The sequence below is a fragment of the Hibiscus syriacus genome, unplaced genomic scaffold (genome assembly GCF_006381635.1).
Source record: "Hibiscus syriacus cultivar Baekdansim isolate YM2019G1 unplaced genomic scaffold, ASM638163v2 tig00000132_pilon, whole genome shotgun sequence".
NCBI classification, from domain to species: Eukaryota; Viridiplantae; Streptophyta; class Magnoliopsida; order Malvales; family Malvaceae; genus Hibiscus; species Hibiscus syriacus.
In genome coordinates, this window is record NW_024061764.1 from 474,282 (window position 1) to 490,903 (window position 16,622).

General features: G+C 36.8%; 1 pseudogene; it reads left to right on the forward strand.

Annotated features, from left to right (window-relative positions):
* The first annotated feature begins 4,698 nt into the window (after positions 1-4,698).
* Positions 4,699-15,880, forward strand: LOC120122062 (annotated as a pseudogene).
* Positions 15,881-16,622: the final 742 nt, after the last annotated feature.

The following is a 16,622-nucleotide window of genomic DNA, read 5'->3' on the forward strand; positions in this document are numbered from 1 at the left end:
CGACCTATCCTTCTTTTTCACGAACAGAACTGGAGCTCCCCATGGTAAAGTACTATGTCAGATAAATCCTCGATCGAATAATTCTTGCAATTGGACTTTCAACTCCTTAAGTTCCTTTGGAGCCATACGATAAGGTGCCATAGAAATAGGTGAAGATCCCGGATAAGTCTCAATCTCGAAATCTACCTCTCTATCAGGAGGTAACCCAGGCAACTCCTCCGGAAAAACATCAGGAAACTCGCTAACTGTACGAATCTCCTCGATCGTGGACAATGTACCTTTGGTGTTTAAAATACAAGCAATGAAGGTCTCATATCCCTTCCGGATCATATGATCAATTTCCATCGCTGAAACTATATTGGAGAGATAACCACGCCGTTCACCAATTAACACAACAGTCCGACCATCCAAAGTCTTCAGAGTAGCCCGCTTGTATTCGCAATCCAGCTTTACATTGTGTTTATTCAACCAATCTATTCCAAGAATTAGATCAAACTCCTCTAAAGGAAGCTCCATAAGATCAGCGAGAAAAATTTCCCCCTGAACCTCGAGAGGACAACGCCGGAATACTTTATTCACTAATACCGCTTGTCCTACTGGACTTGTAACTGTAACAGTATTTTCAGTGTTCTCAATCGAAATCTAAAGGTTTCGAGATACCGAGCTCGATACATATGAGTGAGTTGAGCCATTGTCCAGTAATTCAAAGTATGAAATATAATAAATAGTAAATGTACATTCAATAACCTCAGGTTCATCTCTGTCATCCCGACGTCTAGTGGCATAAACCAAAGCTGACTGTCTAGCCTCAGAAGCTGTTGGCCCTCAATTTTGCTGAGGTCGGGCTCTACTGTCTGTCCTGGACGCTGATCCTCGAGTCTTTTCTTGACTACGATCTCTAATTGGGGTCTATACTGTAGTCTGCGAACGCACAGGAGTTTGAGTAGTGGTATGCTCAAACGAAACTAACTGAGGACAATCCCTCCGATAATGACCACTAGATCCACACTGATAGCAAAGACCCATCTTCTTACGACACTCTCCTGAGTGCTGTTTACCACAATACTCACAAAGGGGCTCATTATAATACGACGAGGAACCGCCTCGACTGACAGCTAAAGGTGAGGATGCTGCAGGCCTGAAACGTGTATTGCTTCTCTGAGGGGCTGAAGTACGAGTCCTCTTTCCGAACTGTGCTGATGACTCCATCGGGCCTGAAAATTTCTTAGATCGATCTTCATCAACACGCTCTCTACCAGAAGCTAAAACCTCCACCTCTTCCGCATCTTTGGCTCTGCCCACCAGCACATCAAATATCTCATCCTGATGGGTTACAACTTGCCTACGCAGCTCGTATCTAAGTCCAAGGGCAAATTTACGACATCGATCTCTCTCCGTAGGTACCATACTGAATCCATACTTCAGCAATTTCAGGAACTCGATCTCATATTCAGAAACAGTCATGTCTCCCTGAACCAGGTCTTGAAACTGTTGTCGTCTCTGAGCTAAGTAACGCTCTCCCAGAAAACGACTTCGAAAGCGATCCTTAAAGAAATTCCAGGTCAAACGATCGGTAGGAACACTACTGGTCACTGACTCCCACCAAGTGTAGGCATTACCATCTAACATTGCTACAACACCCAGATATCTCTTAGTTGAGTCCAAACCCAACTGATCCATGCGTCTTTCTGTATCCTGGAGCCAATCCTCAGCTTCAGTAGGAGCTCCACCAATCTGTCCCCCAAAAGTTCTAACTCCATTGGCAATCAACGTCTGTGAAATAGGAACCTCAGATACAACACCAGTAGCTCTAACTGCTCCCTGTATTAACTGCAGAAACTGTCTACTAAAATTCTCATCCAATGCAACTCCAGTAGACTCTGACTCAATATCGGTCGCTCCTATGATCGGTGTAGTCATGCCAATACCATCGGTAGGTGGCATATTCGTTGGTGTTGTAGGAGCAGGATCACTTATTGGAGGTGGGGGATCTACTAGTATCCCATCGATCGGGTCTGTAAATCTAGCCACTCGACCTCGTCCACGGCTAGTTTGACGACCACGTCTAGCACTAATTTTGATGGATCTCAAGTTTACTCTAGAAGATGAAACTTAGGGTTAGATAAGCACTTGGAGTCTCAAACACAGTTAAAATTCTTAATAATTTTGTGACATGGCCTTAGTAACCTGTTTTGTAAAATATTTCAAAACCGTATTTTTAATGTGGACTCATACACAGTCCGAGGGTTAAAAACTAAAAGCTCTGATACCAATAAATGTAACCCCCTAGACCCAGCCTATGCGTTTCGACTAAGTCTAGTGGATCACATTATGATTATTAAAGACATTTTTCGCAACCGTTATTCCATCAATATAAAATCACATTATAAATAACATGAAATTATAAACAAATTATACTATCAAAATCCAACTCGTAAATATAGTACAAATAAATAATAATTTAATTTAAAACATGTCTTCAAATTCAAAATCACAATAAACCGAGCAGTATTAGCAAAACAGTTATCATTATAAAATCTGATATTTTAAAATAAGGTCCATGTCACCAAAATAAAGTCAACTTGCCAGATAAAAACATTACAATCTGATTTACTTCAAGAGATATGTTGATCCTCCAAGTGCTCGAACCAAGGTATCTAACCAACAGTATCTGAAAGGGGGAAAACATTTTCAAAAGGTGAGCTAGGCTCAGTGTGTCCCAACATTTCCATAAAATCACAATAGGTACAAATCATAGTCCAGTAATCTCACAAATTCGTAAAAGAGTTTAACTTTTTGAAAATCATAGTTTAAACCCTTTTCTGGTACACCATCAGTAGTTCCCAAAATTATTTTCCATATAGCTTACTTTATGCACATAGCAAAAAGAAAGCCGACTTAAGGATAGGCTCTGAAGCTTGTATCCTTAAGCCCAAGTCAATAAGTCCATATAGCTTACCCTAAGCACACAGCAAAGGAAAGCCGACCTAATGAAACATCTTGGGGCCCTCAAGAGTCACATTAGGCCCAGTTAGCTTGATCAAAGCTATTCAATCGTAATTCAATTCCAAAATTCAATTGCACCGTGACATAAATTCCATAAATCCAAAAACATGGTAATCATATACCATTTCAAAACAAAAATTAGATAGCAGCCATATTCCATAAATTGTCACATTAAATTGGTGCATCCATAAAACAATAACCAATGAATTCGGTGTACCACATATTAAAACCAATAAAACAGTTCAATAATAAGTAGGGAACACACCTCGACAATAGATTCAAATAACAAATCTACTGATTGCTGGTTTCACCACGCTCTGCTACAGTTTTCGAACGGGTGAATACTGGCACACGTGGTTTAACTGATCTAGAAGAGCTGGGTCGAGCTGTCGAACGATCCGGAGAATCTCTTGTTCCTTCAAACAATAATATTTATCAGTCTCAAATCCTATTTAATTGTTCAAAGCTAAACTTCTTAAGTATATACGCATTTTTTTGGTTTTGACTATCAATTTGAGGTATTTTGAGTCTGAATTTGGCCGAACGGATTACGGAAACGGAATCAGGACGTCGAAAAATATAAAGTATGACTTTTCAGAAATTCAGATTCTTGGTCAAAGTCAAAGTCAACCACTTTGATTGTCGATTTGGAGACCTTCGGGTTTGAATTTGGCGAAACGAACTGCGGAAATGGATTTGGCACGTCGAAAACTATCAGGATAGGTATACCCGGAAAAGATTTACGGTCATTTAAGGGTCGGTCAAAGCCATTTTAAGTTTTAGTCAAAGAAAGTCAACGGTCAACGGTCACAGCCAACGATCACGGTCAACGGTCAACGGTCGGGTCAACAGTCGGGTCGGGTCAACCCGGTTCAGATCGGTCAAACCGGTTTTCCAGCAGCTCACTCTCCCTGCGGCGGCGCGTGCGGCGCGTGAACAGTGCCACGGTGTCGAAAAATTCCCGGAAAAATTTCTAAAAATTATTTTGAGCGATTTCGAGATACTTACAATGATCGGTTCAAATTTTTGAACGGCGGAGAGCTCGTATTTCAACTCGGCCGAATCTTTGACTGCTCTACCTCCTCACGCGCCGCCGTCGAAAGCGAACAAGGTTGACACCGGCGGACTCGCAACGACACAAGGAACACGATGGTGCAGGAGGTGTCGTAAACGGAACAACGATCGGCGGTGAATTTAAGTTTTTCCCGGCGATAGAGCTAAAAAAAACGACGATGCTTTGACTGAAAATTCCCGACGTTTGGCAGCATTTCACTTCAATTAATTTGAAGGGTTTGTTCCTCGCTTGATGATGAACACAACGGTGGTTTCAATTTTACGATTGGACGTCGAACGGCGTCGGAATCGGGCTTGGAAGTAAGGGTACGAGAGAAGGAAAATTGAGCAAATTCTCAATTGTGTTTTCTGACAATCAGAAACCACACTTAAATTATAAGCCTGCCGACACTCCTTGGAGGAATTCAGGGCTTGGTCTCTGAATTTCCTTCAACTTATAAAATGGCCTATAACTTTTCATAAATTTTAGTTCAGTCATTAAATTTCACCAATTTTCACAATTAACGTCCAATTTCAATTAAATATTATTTTGTAAATATTCGAATTGTTACTGCAGCAACAAAACGTTGTGGCATTGGCTAAGTAGTCTGACGCATTTGACGCATTACCACAGCTACAATGACAACTGACAAGAGTATCTCTTCATACGATGTTATCTGTTGTTACCTTATAGGACATGACAGAAAGAGGTATGATGTCAGCAGTTCGCCACACTGGCTGGTTATAAGCAATGCCTCTTCTGTATTTTATGTATCGTAAAGTAATTTGCAAGCTCCATTTTTCCGACTAGAGAGCAATCTATTTTCATAATATCCAGGCCCAGGCTGTCCTGACATCAGCCCATCTTCTGTTCTGTTCAATTGCGTTGATATTTAGCCTAATACAATACTGTGATATCACTTGATCCAAAGTATTTAAGTCCACATATCAATTCCTTTAAATTTCTCCAGGCCCATTAGGCCTGCCCAGTTCAAAACACTTGGGACATATATATTTATAAAATAACGTGTGTAAGGATATAACTTAACCCAACTTAATTTATTTTAAAGTTGAAGGTGGCTGAACATAACATGATTTTCCACTACATGAAACGAGCCCAAAGCTTGAACGTCCTCATCTCACTGCTCCCTGGAGAACATGACATTCCCAGTACACTGAAGTTCACTAACTCAACGCCAGTGAACTAAATGGTATTAAACCAAGGGAAAATTTGTGTCGTTAATCTGATGAGATTCTACAAATGGTAATTAAGGTGCAGGCAGTTGGGAGAGTTGGAGATACTTAGGGGTCGATTCCCCTTATTAATTATGCTTCAGTGTTTGCGGTCTGTGTCTTCTGAGACTCTGGCTTGTTAGTGCGAACAGGAGAAGAAAGAGAAAGGATTCAAAGGCCAATTCCATTATATGGATAAGGGCAGCTGCAAGTTTGGTATTTGTCAATTTATTACAAAATTTCTATATGATGTTGCGCATATCGTCACAAAACATATTATAATGGCTTGTTGCGCATATGACGTTGCCAATTCCATTATATGATCATATCATAATCATAAATATAAATTAAACATATATTAAGATATTTAGTATAATTATTGATAAAAAAAATTAGTCACTTAATATCATATAAGGATCATATAATGAAAAATATTTCAAATACATCCAAAAAAATTGATAAAAAATTAAATACAAATATATACGAATGTATTGACAAACGAATCATAATAAAAGATAAAATTATGAAAAGACCATCGAAAATGATAAGGAAGAATTGAGAATAGTTAAAAAACCTATATTCGAGCGTAGTAGTAAATTATTGAATGTTATTGTGTTATTTATTTTCCATTTGTACGAACCAATAGGCATGGCATGCTGCTCTAGAAAAGCCAAGGCCCAGGCTCCGAGCCCTTGAATCTTGATAGGTTGACATGAGATGTCATGTCACATCCTCTTCCCCTCGATCGTTCCCATAACTGACGTTGTGCGGATTCCATTTTTATTTAGCGAATTCATTTTTGGATAATTATTCTACATGTTTAATTAACTAAATATACAAATGGTTGTTGTATCGTTTTACAGACAGGTTTAAATATACAAAGGGTTTTTAAATTTATAAAAAGATTGTTTTTATATAATTATGCATTATAAATAAACAAGATAATTTAAGTATACGAATTACAGATAAATCAGTTCATATAATTTGACTAAAAAAATCATTTTTAATGGATAGTATTTTATGATTTATTGGTGATAATATAATAAGTCCAAGGAGAATATTCATCATAGACTCTTTAAAATTAGGAAAGAGAACAGAGAGATTCCATGGAGATGAGAGTGGAAAAATAAGTCGTGGTGGTTTTGGTCCACATCCAAGCACATTGGGATTTTATAAATCAAAGTATGACAAGGCCATGCATAAAATAATAAAAAAGAGAATGATTTATAGTTGTCATTATTAGCAATTTTAACAATCCTGGGTGATATAAGCGAAGCAAGGAAAGCAATAGCATCGTCAGAATCCATGTAGATTTGTGCTGGTGCGCCACGCATTATGCACGACTGCTTTAACGGTATCTTTCTTTTCCTTTTGTTTTTCCCCAAATCCATCAGTTTGTAATCTATAAAAGGACGAACGGAGGAGGAGAATCACTCGGAGACATGAGCCCATGGGTGCCGCGCCAAGCTAAGCTGGATTCATCATGCGGTTATTTGCTTATACGTTCAGCTTTGATCCTTGCAGCAAAAATATTTTAACCAGCGTTGTAGAATCTTAACCAAACAATTTGTTAGTGTATTTTTTGGGGATCATTTGCTTTTTGGCTTTTTGCCCCCTCTTTTTGACGTAACGGGGGATACGGAGAGTTGCAGTAGTAGAGCGGTGGATTTCGCCCCGAGTCAGAGATGAAAACAGAGGCAAAAGATTGAAGTGTATGATGAAGTTCTTTGTCGGCTTCGGGACTTGAATATAGAGGAGTCAACCTTCCCTGCTTTTGAAGATGAACTTTGGGCTCATTTCTCTAGACTTCCTACGAGGTAACTGTTGAAAAATCAAATGCACAGAAAGTACATTAAAATTGGTAGGAACAGAAAGTGGTGGAGTTTTTATTGATTTATAGATATACGTAAAATATCAAAATTAGTCATTGTACTTTAAGGTATTTATAATATTAGTCCTTAAGATTCAAATATAAATATCATAATCCATTTAGCTTTAAAATCATCCTAAATCATTCTAGCTTTCTCCCAATACTAGAGAATTTAGAGAGTTTTCTTGAGAGTTGTTTTCTCCTTTTTATCAAGAGATAATTGTCATTATTTTCTCCTTGGTAGATCGAGAGAAGTTGTAATTCCTATTTTCTCATAGTGAAATTCTTCTACCTTTGCCCGTGGTTTTTATCCTATATTATTGAGGGGTTTTCCATGTAAAATTTGTGTCTTATTTATCTTTATTTTTATTTTATCAAATTATTAGTTGCGATTTTGCTCTATCCGATAGCCGTCTTCCGCAACAATTGATATCAGAGCCAGATTATAGTGTGTAATATCCACTTATTGTCTTTGTGGTTACCATCAAAAGGTGGATCCTCCAACATAAGAAAATAAGAAGGTATTACCCATTCTTTGAAGGTTCCAAAGAACTATTCACGATAGTGAAATAGTGGGAGCTATCCAGAAGCTATGACAACGAAATTTGATATTGAAAAGTTAAATAGGAGAAATTTCTCATTATGGAAATTGAAGATGAAAGTCATACTGAGGAAAGACGGTTGTCTAGCAGCTATCAGTGAAAGACCGGTAGATTTCACAGATGACAACAAATAGATCGAAATGGACGGGAATGTTATGGCAAACTTTCATCTAGCATTAGCAGATTGAGTATTGTCAAGCATCGAGGAGAAGAAAATAGCTAAGGAGATATGAGATCATCTCACCAACTTGTACAAGGCCACATCCTTGCACAATAAAATTTTCCTTAAGAGGAAATTGTACACTCTCCGTATGTCAGAATCTACTTCAGTGACAGAGAACTTAAACACACTGAACACTTTATTTGCTCAGCTTACATCCTTAAGCTGTAAAATATGAGAACAAGAACGTGCTGAACTTCTACTTCAAAGTCTACCAGATTCGTATGATCGACTCATCATCAACTTGACAAACAGTAAAATCACCAGTCTAGTCTTCAATGACGTTGGAACTGCTGTTCTACAAGAAGAAAATCGACGCAAGAATAAGGAAGAGATACAAGTAAATCTGCAACAAGCAGAAGCGTTGACAACGATGAGAGGGAGATCAACAGAACGTGACCAAAGAAGCAGTCACAAACATGGTAGATCGAAGTCGAGAAGCAAGAAGAATTTAAAGTGCTACAACTGTAAAAAGAAGGGTCACTTGAAGAATGATTATTGGAGTCTAAATAAAAACTCAAATCCACAAGGCAATATCGCAAACACTTCAGATGATGGAGATGCTCTATGCTGTGAACCGTCAACCACCGTGGAATGTAGAAAAAATATGCAGATATATGGCTCATTGATTCAGGAACAACATATCACATGACCTCAAGAAGAGAATGGTTCCATCATTATGAACCTGTCTCAGGAGGATCTGTGTATAGTTGCAATGATCATGCCTTAGAGATCGTTGGCGTGGGAACCATCAAATTGAAGATGTATGATGGAACAATTAAAGTTATTCGAGATGTGCGACACGTGAAAGGCCTGAAGAAAAATTTATTATCCTACGGATTGTTGGATAATAATGCAAGCAAGATTGAAACACAGAAAGGAATCATGAAGGTGTTCCGTGGAGCGCTTGTGGTGATGAAAGGCGAAAAGATAACAACAAACTTGTACATGATGAAGGGAGAGGCTTTGCTAGAAGCAGAAGCCTCTGTTACCTCATTTAGTTCAGATTCTGCAATGTTATGGCATCAGAAACTTGGACATATGTTAGAACAAGGAATGAAAGTCCTTATGGAGCAAAAGCTACTTTCAGGCTTAACAAAGGTATCATTTACTTTGTGTGAGCATTACATAACAAGTAAGCAGCACTGGTTGAAATTCAACACATCAAATTCTAGAGGCAAAAGTGTTCTAGAATTGGTTCACTATGACGTATGGAAAGTACCAGTTACATCCCTAGTCAGAGCAAAATATTTTGTCTTTTTTTGTTGATGACTACTCCAGGAGATGTTAGGTGCATCCTATTAAAAATAAGTCAGATGTGTTTTCAACTTTCAAAAATTTCAAAGCACAGGGGGAACTTGATTCTGGAAATAAGATCAAGTGTTTCCGAACAGATAATGGAGGAGAATACACAAGTGAAGAATTTGATGACTTTTGCAGGAAAGAATACATCAAACGACAGTTCACAATGGCGAACACTCCTCAACAAAATATAGTGGCAGAGCGGATTAACAAAACCTTGTTAGAAAGAACAAGATCAATATTGAGGGATGATGGCCTAGAAAAATCATTATGGGCAGAAGTAGTCAATACCGCATGTTATTTAATGAATCGAGCTCCATCAATGGCAATAGAGCTAAAGACACAAATAGAGATGTGGACTGGTAAACTAGGTGATTATTCAAACCTCCATGTATTTGGAAGTATTGTGTACGTGATGTACAACTCCCAAGAAATTTCAAAGCTGGATCCAAAATCCAGGAAATGTAAATTCTTGGAGTATGCTGATGGTGTAAAGGGGCATCACTTGTGGGATCTCACTGCCCGCAAAGTGATCATCAACAGGGATGTTATCTCTGTAGAAGATAAACTACAAAGAAAAGATGACGGTGATAGCGCTGAAAAGTCAGAGACTACGCAGATACATGTGGAAAAAGAGTTTGAACAATGAGATTCTTCTGAAGCAAACTAGCAAATAATGAACAAGAACCAGAGAGTTCTGAAGCTCCAACAACTCATCAATCTGATCGTGTGAGAAGATGTCCCAAATGGCACTCAGATTATTTTATAGAATGTAATATTGCATACTGTCTTTTAACAGAGGACGATGAGCCATCAATATACCATGAGGCAATTAACAGCTCAGATGCTTCACTGTGGATGATGGCGATGCAAGAAGAAATTGAAGCCCTTCATAAAAATAATACATGGAACCTTGTGACACTACCACAAGGAAAGAAGCCAATTGATAACAAATGGGTCTTCAAAATCAAGCGAAATGGTGATGATCAAGTGGAGAGGTATCATGCAAGACTAATGGTCAAAGGATATGCTCAAATTTAGTCATTGTACTTTAGGATATTTACAAGATTAATCCTTAAGCTTCAACTATAAATACCCTAACCCATTTAGCTTCAAAACCATCTTAAATCATTCTAGCTTTCTCCCAATACTATAGAATTTAGAGAGTTTTCTTGAGAATTGTTTTCTTCTTTTTATCAAGAGAGAATTGTCAATATTTTTTTCCTTGGTAGATCGAGAGAAATTGTAATTCCTATTTTTTCATAGTGAAATTCTTCTACCTTTACTTGTGGTTTTTTCGTATATCATTTAGGAGTTTTTCACGTAAAATTTATTTATTATTTATCTTCATTTTTATTTTTTCAAATTATCGATTCTAATTTTATTATATCCGATAGCCGTCTTCCGCAACAGTAACCAAAGCCGAATCCGGTAGTGTGCATATCTTCGTTTCTTTTTCCCTCGCTTATTATTCGATGAATTTGATTTGTTGACTGAATTTCATATTTTCATAATATATTTTTTTGTTTGGATACAAAGAAATGGAGAAGCTGAATCCAGCTAAAACTATACGGACCCGACTTTAATCATCAGCGAGGTTTCGTTTAGACAAGAACTGTAATTTAACAGAGTTACTTAACTTTTTATTTTTTGTTCCTGGTTTTTTCGTTGTTGTTGATTTCTTAGCTCCCAAACTGAACGGCAATACCGTGCTTTTCCCTTTATTTTGTGAAGAAATAGTAGTTAACTGTAATTTCCATTCATTGGCTCTTTTGGTGTTGATTTAATTAGTTAAAGATGCACTTCATTAGTTTGTTTTAGGTATGCGTTTGATGTAAATGTGGAGAGGGCAGAAGATGTTCTTATGCACAAAAGATTACTTTTGAAGGCACGCCATCCTGCTAGCAGACCCGCAATCGAAGTTCGACTGGTTCAAGTATTTTTACCAGATCTTCTCATTTATCTTTCAGATTAAGTTTTGCCCCTTTCTTATTTAGTGATATTTGATGGTTGTTGATGAATGGGTTGTACAATTCTTTTATGTTGATTGTTTTATCATATGGCCCTTTGAAGGACTTATAATAATTTCCTCAGCCATCTTCATCTTTTCAAATGTTTCTCTTATACAGGTTCGTTCTGCTTCAGATAGAAACCGGGTTGAATCGGTGCATATGAAGTTTGCAAGAAAAGTTGATGTTCAGAATTCAGATTATCCCAACAAATAGAGGCATGGTTATGTAAACATCTATTTGGTCTTCTCTCTTTTAAGGAATCAAAAGAATCAATTCTAATCTTTTAAATTTCTGGTAATTTCTAATGTCCTCAATGCTTTTGTTTCTCTTCGTACTTTTCCCTCTATTTTAGGGTTCATCCGCCACCTGCATTTGGTACATCATCGGATCTTGAGCTTATGCATGAAGCTAAAAGAGTGACTAAAGATCTAGAAAATATATTTAATGCCAAACCAATTCACTATTGGTAAATACTTCTAAAGCAGCTCTCCCCTGCTGGTTGGTTTTTTTCTTATACGTTTGTGATCTGCATTAAACTGTTCTCAACATCTGGGTCAGTAAACTTACTAGCTAAGTGGAAAACTGTCTGTACCCTGATTATCCATTCTTTTGGATATTTAGTGTTGTATACTCTCTTGTCAATGGTATCATTTATGCTTTCTATATAATATTATTTTCCCCTTAATTTATTTCGGATTCTCACTTGTGAACTAGAGCTATAAGACTTTTAAAGTAAATCTTTTTATTTATTCTCGAAGTCTGTATTTGAGTGTTTGTGAAACAATTTGTCTAATTCATTTGTTAGGTTGATGCATGAGATAACTATTTCAACAATTGACAAACCAAAACTTCTAACACAGGTAGTCGATGTCTCCTACTTTTTCTAGTTGTACTAACATTTTTTTTGGAAACAATATCTGGTCAGAAGTTATTTTGCAATTTATTCTTTTAAGATATTTCATGTTGAAATTTCAGTTGACTTCTTTATTATCTGAACTTGGGCTGAACAAACTTGGGCTGAACATACAAGAAGCACATGCTTTTTCCACAACAGATGGTTATTCCTTGGATTTTTCGTTGTTGATGGTTGGGCTCTTCAGGTATTAAACCCTTTCTTCTTTTCTGATATTATGCCACACCAAGTCACTATCACTTGGTAAGGACATCACAGAGTTCCTGATGGTGTTAATAAAATGTGCTTCAAGTCTTTTAAGCTGCATATTTATGGCACTGTGATTGATTTGTCTCTCTGGTTTATTATCAGTCTTGGAAGTAGTTTATATGTATGTATATATATATATATACACACACACACACACACACACATCTTACGTCTTGCCCAATTATACATTTACTTTTCTAAATTGTGTGCCTCTCCCCCAATTACTCACTATGATCGACATACTTTTATATTTATGGTTTGTAGGATCCCGAGCAACTCAGAGATGTATTGATAAAGGAGATATCCGGAGTTGAGGTATGCTGAGTTGCTATTCTATCTTCTAACTACAATAATTCATTATTTTGATGTCACTATCTTACTAATGGTAGAAAAGGAGGGTTTCTTTGTCACCTTTTACGTTTACTTTTAACTTTTAAGGTATTTTGCTTCTAATGGTTATTGTTCAACCCAAGAAATTCAGCTTATCAGATTCTAAATTTGTATAATATCTGAAGTGAGTGTTCTCTCCACCCCCACCCACCAAACAAAGAAAAACACCTGAAGTGAGCGTGGAAAATATTTTATTTTGTACTGACTTTATCTTTCGACATTGATGATTATTTTGATCTAATATCATCTTTCTCTTTCGAAGGATATGTCCTAATTTTCTGAGAAATTTTAACAAATTGAATTTGCTCCTTTTTTTATTATTATCTTTTTCTTTTGCTTCTGAGTATGCTTCCTTCTCTTTTGTCATTATTTGGTTAAAAGAAGTGGAAAATCATTATTGAGGAAAACACTGAAATACCTTGTTATTGTGATATTCTAGCCATGCATTGGCCTCTCATAGTTTCAATTGCTTTGCAGAAGCATTCCAGTTTAAAGTCTCATGTGATATATCATGTTAGGGAGCTAGAGCAAACTGGAAACAAACTTAACTCCAATCATATAAACATAGATGGTATTGGAGATGATGTTCGGGAAATTGATACTAGCCTGTTGAAGTATGAAAGTAAACTGGCTTCCAGCTCCTATGGTGATTTGTGAGTTCTTTATCCTTAATGCCATGCTCTGTTCGTGTATGATACTTGTAAATCATATTGTGACGCGTGCAGGTATAAACGTACTTTCTGTGGTCAAGATGTTGCTATCAAAGTTCTTAGGACCGAGCATCAAATTGAGAACCTCCGAAAGGAATTTACTCAAGAAGTTAATATCTTGAGGTCTGTTTAATCTTTGTAGTTATTGCAGGCATTCGTCATCTACTTTTCCTTTTCCTTAATATTACCTATTGTTTGTGAGGTCTGTTTTTGCTTCTTTGGAATTTATAGGAAAATTAGACACAATAATGTTGTGCAATTCATCGGTGCATGTAGCAGCCCTCCTAGCTTGTGCATTGTGACAGGTTTATTTTATGCTACTTTCTATTTAGACTTAGTTTCCTGACTAGACATAATTTTCATTTTCTTTTCCAAGTTGATTTCCAATTTCAATTATATATCCTTTTTTTTCAGAGTTTATGTCTGGTGGAAGCATTTATGACCTTCTGCGTAAACAAAAATCTGGTTTTAAGCTTCCATTCTTACTCGAAGTAGCAATTGATGTTTCCAAGGGAATGAGCTACTTACATCAAAATAGTATAATGCATAGGGATTTGAAAGCTGCCAATCTTTTGATGGATGCAAATGGAGTAAGAGATGCACTTGTTTATGTTATTAACTGATAAATTCGTTGCCTTCTATGTGCAAAACTACTAAAAGTTCTACACGTGTGGAGGTAACTGTCGAGGTATTTTAAACCACTAGTTTAAACTACTTGTGATTCCCATGAGCATGAATTGGTCAATATTAATTATTTTTATTAGATGCTCTTTTCAATTGAGACAAGTTTATTTTAATAAAGACTTTATGTTTAAAAGAAAAGTTAAAAAATGAGTGAATATTTTATTAATTTAATGAAAAAATCGATAAGTAAAGTTAAAACAGCTAATTTATTAAATTATGAAAAGTAAATATGTCATTTAATATTTGCACCTCTGAATTTGTTATTTTTATATATAGTATTGATAGCTTACAATTTTTGTTTATAACGAATGACATCTTGAGGATTAAGATTTGATAAGAATTTTTTACAGGTTAGTGGTATGCTATTTATTATTATTATGGGTTAATATTTGGCACACTGCCGGTGGAAAGAAAAATATTCCACAAGTAGGGTTGGGATGATTACATGTATCCTTAAAAAATATAAAAAACAATGAATAGAACACATGTCATCGTCTCAACTCATGCTTGTACAATTTTTCTTTCCACTGGCGGTGTACTTGATAATAATCCTATTATTATTTTTTTGGGGGGAGAGGGGGGTTCTTTTTTTCCAATGTACAAGGCACTTGATGGATTTGATTTCTGTATATGCTACTAGGCGTTTGGTCAGTGGCCATATTCCGATTTGGTGTGGTATTAGCGGTCAAACTCAATCAACGTATGAAACTAGGAAAATGATTTTTCATAAAGAAATTTAATTTCTTTAGGGAGTGAGGAGTTAGATGCTTATAACATGAAGTATCGACCTTTTTGGTCCATTTATTTGCCTTCAGATTATGTGTATATATGCCCATTGACTGTCCCTTGATTTCAATCTTCCCTTACACCCCTAATGATCTGTCACAGGTTGTCAAGGTAGCTGATTTTGGTATCGCCAGGGTGCGAACTCAGCCAGGTGTGATGACTGCAGAATCTGGAACATATCTTTGGATGGCTCCAGAGGTTGGTAATTGGTATTCTTGTATATTTCATTCTTTCCTGTATATTTAACATTTCGGTTACTTTGTAAAAATGAATGCCTGCAACATTAGTCCATAACAAATCAAGTTCTTTAAAGTCAGTTCTAGCATGCATGCAATCCAAGGGGTGCTAGCCCTAAAGGGGCCTTTGTAAAATCATTTAAAGGCCACTAAGGGCAGTTTAAATTGCTTTTCAGTGAATGCTTGAATAGGTGAAGGACTTAAGGGATTGTTTGCTGTGGTGAAAATTGAAGGTCAGCAACGGTTATGCTGCATTTACCAGAGCATGAATTGAGATTGTAAGAGGTGACGGTTTAATTAACAAAAAGTAAACCTAAGTAGAGTAGAACTAGGAGAAAGGTTTTGATCGAGTTATTTTTTGTTGGTGCATAGCTTTAATGAGTTAGACCAAGCTGAGAATTATTTTGGTTGATGACCTTACAGATTTTCCTTTTCTTTTTCAGTTTTAAGATGATCTTATGTTTCTATTTTTTTTTACTCCAGTTTTTCTGGATAAAGGTTGTGGATTTTATGCTTCTTATTTCTGTTTCCAGCCTTAATCTTGTTTACAAGTATAGCATAAGCAAACCTTGAAACTCGGAGTTGATTATTGTTCATTCAATACTTCAAATAGGAGTTGCTAGGGGTGTAAACGAGCCGAGTCGAGCTCGAGTATTGCTGAGCTCGACTCGAACTCGAAAACTATATGAACAAGCTCGACTCGACTCGAAAACTTGCGAGCTAAAAATTATCAAGCTCAGCTCGAACTCGAAATATACTATTGAAACTCGAACTCGAAAAGGCTCGAATTCAAAAAAATATTAAGAGCTCAATTGAAGCTCGATTTTAAACTCAATTCAAGCTCAATTTTAAGATCGATTCAAGCTCGATTTTGAGCTCGATTCAAGCTCGATTTTGAGCTCGATTCAAGCTCGACGGGTTTTAATTTCATTTGCTGAAACCCTTCCCCTTTTATACACTGACTTTACCCCTTATTCCCCAAAAATCACTGATGTGGGATATTAACTCTTCATCTTAGCTTATCTTACCTTCAAAGCAAGGCCACTCTTCATCCTCATCATCGGGCAGCCATAGATTTCTTCAAAAGAAACCACACATTCACCTCCCCAAGATCTTTGCTTTAGGCCAACTTCTCTATCGCCATGAGCTCAAGCACTGGAAAACTGCATTACTTTCCCTTTGCTAACATCATCTTTCTATCTTCTTTTCTTCTTTAAATTTCCAGAAATAGACTGCAAGATTTGTTCAATATTTTCGGTTCAATGTACTTTGTTGTGGCCTTTCTGGGGATGAACAGCAGCTCATCTGTCCAACCATTTGTTGCCACAGAGAGGGTTGTTATGTACCGAGAAAGAT